Source organism: Oncorhynchus masou, unplaced genomic scaffold, assembly GCF_036934945.1.
Source record: "Oncorhynchus masou masou isolate Uvic2021 unplaced genomic scaffold, UVic_Omas_1.1 unplaced_scaffold_17275, whole genome shotgun sequence".
In the NCBI taxonomy this organism is placed as follows: Eukaryota; Metazoa; Chordata; class Actinopteri; order Salmoniformes; family Salmonidae; genus Oncorhynchus; species Oncorhynchus masou.
Window position 1 is genome coordinate 1 of NW_027016794.1, and position 1,870 is coordinate 1,870.

At 38.0% G+C, this 1,870-nt stretch overlaps 1 long non-coding RNA gene and 7 other non-coding genes across 9 annotated transcripts; all 8 read left to right on the top strand.

The window, feature by feature from the left end:
- Positions 1-49: 49 nt before the first annotated feature.
- LOC135539167 (uncharacterized) lies at positions 50-1,847 on the top strand. 2 transcript variants are annotated; one of them, XR_010455559.1, is made up of 6 exons: positions 50-97; positions 299-350; positions 795-846; positions 1,039-1,094; positions 1,295-1,346; positions 1,788-1,847. It is a non-coding gene; the product is annotated as an uncharacterized LOC135539167 (long non-coding RNA). The 2 variants fall into 2 exon arrangements; XR_010455560.1 differs by lacking the exon at positions 1,788-1,847 and adding an exon at positions 1,548-1,599.
- On the top strand, positions 139-210 carry LOC135539168 (small nucleolar RNA SNORD50). Its single transcript, XR_010455561.1, has one exon. It is a non-coding gene; the product is annotated as a small nucleolar RNA SNORD50 (small nucleolar RNA).
- LOC135539171 (small nucleolar RNA SNORD50) lies at positions 392-463 on the top strand. The gene has a single exon (XR_010455563.1). It is a non-coding gene; the product is annotated as a small nucleolar RNA SNORD50 (small nucleolar RNA).
- Positions 635-706, top strand: LOC135539175 (small nucleolar RNA SNORD50). The gene has a single exon (XR_010455567.1). It is a non-coding gene; the product is annotated as a small nucleolar RNA SNORD50 (small nucleolar RNA).
- Positions 888-959, top strand: LOC135539172 (small nucleolar RNA SNORD50). The gene has a single exon (XR_010455564.1). It is a non-coding gene; the product is annotated as a small nucleolar RNA SNORD50 (small nucleolar RNA).
- On the top strand, positions 1,136-1,207 carry LOC135539173 (small nucleolar RNA SNORD50). The gene has a single exon (XR_010455565.1). It is a non-coding gene; the product is annotated as a small nucleolar RNA SNORD50 (small nucleolar RNA).
- Positions 1,388-1,459, top strand: LOC135539169 (small nucleolar RNA SNORD50). Its single transcript, XR_010455562.1, has one exon. It is a non-coding gene; the product is annotated as a small nucleolar RNA SNORD50 (small nucleolar RNA).
- LOC135539174 (small nucleolar RNA SNORD50) lies at positions 1,637-1,708 on the top strand. Its single transcript, XR_010455566.1, has one exon. It is a non-coding gene; the product is annotated as a small nucleolar RNA SNORD50 (small nucleolar RNA).
- Positions 1,848-1,870: the final 23 nt, after the last annotated feature.

Consider the following 1,870-nt stretch of genomic DNA (forward strand, 5'->3'; position numbering starts at 1 on the left):
CGTGCATGCACAAACTTCATGTTCATATTTTGACTGTACTGTCTTTCAGGGAACTGCAGACCAGAATGGATGGGGAAAGTACATCTTGTAACTAGCTGTAAGTATCTGTTAGTTTTGTTCAAACTCGTTGCAAGATTGTATTAAGGATGAACCTATCCCGAACCTGATTCCTGTAAGATTGACAACCCTGTCGGATCTGACTTCTGAAATACAATTGGCATAATTGATCATGATACATATGAACATCCTTGCACAATATAGTTAATGGTAAAAAATGTTTTACCATACTGTCTTTCAGGTAACTGCAGACCAGACATGGATGAGAAAAATACAGTCTGTAGCTAACAACTGTAAGTATCTGTTAGTTTTGTTCAAACTCGTTGCAAGATTGTATTAAGGATGAACCTATCCCGAACCTGATTCCTGTAAGATTGACAACCCTGTCGGATCTGACTCCTAAAATACAATTAGCATAATTGATCATGATACATTTGAACGTGCATGCACAAACTTCATGTTAATATTTTGACTACTGTCTTTCAGGGAACTGCAGACCAGAATGGATGGGGAAAGTACATCTTGTAGCTACAGCTGTAAGTATATGTTAGCTTTGTTCAAACTCGTTGCAAGATTGTATTAAGGATGAACCTATCCCGAACCTGATTCCTGTAAGATTGACAACCCTGTCGGATTTGACTTCTGAAATACAATTGGCATAATTGATCATGATACATTTGAACATCCTTGCACAACATAGTTAATGGTAAAAACTTTTTTACCATACTGTCTTTCAGGTAACTGCAGACCAGACATGGATGAGAAAAATACAGTCTGTAGCTAACAACTGTAAGTATCTGTTAGTTTTGTTCAAACTCGTTGCAAGATTGTATTAAGGATGAACCTATCCCGAACCTGATTCCTGTAAGATTGACAACCCTGTCGGATCTGACTTCTGAAATACCATTTGCAGATTTCTGATACCACAGTTGAACATGCACCAGGGTTTAATGTGAAACTGTTCATCTTACCGTTTTTCAGATATGCAAACCAGAAATGGAATCCTCTACACCAGAACATGGCTTCCTGTAACGCCTGTAAGAATCTGTTGTCTACTCCTAGTTTTTTGCAAAGATTGTATTAAGGATGAACCTATCCCGAACCTGATTCCTGTAAGATTGACAACCCTGTCGGATCTGACTTCTGAAATACAATTGGCATAATTGATCATGATACATTTGAACATCCTTGCACAATATAGTTAATGGTAAAAATGTTTTACCATACTGTCTTTCAGGTAACTGCAGACCAGACATGGATGAGAAAAATACAGTCTGTAGCTAACAACTGTAAGTATCTGTTAGTTTTGTTCAAACTCGTTGCAAGATTGTATTAAGGATGAACCTATCCCGAACCTGATTCCTGTAAGATTGACAACCCTGTCGGATCTGACTTCTGAAAATACAATTGGCATAATTGATCATGATACATTTGAACATCCTTGCACAATATAGTTAATGGTAAAAATGTTTTACCATACTGTCTTTCAGGGAACTGCAGACCAGAATGGATGGGGAAAGTACATCTTGTAGCTAGCTGTAAGTATATGTTAGCTTTGTTCAAACTCGTTGCAAGATTGTATTAAGGATGAACCTATCCCGAACCTGATTCCTGTAAGATTGACAACCCTGTCGGATCTGACTTCTGAAATACCATTTGCAGATTTCTGATACCACAGTTGAACATGCACCAGGGTTTAATGTGAAACTGTTCATCTTACCGTTTTTCAGATATGCAGACCAGAAATGGAATCCTCTACACCAGAACATGGCTTCCTGTAACGCCTGTAAGAATCTGTTGTCTACTCCTAGTT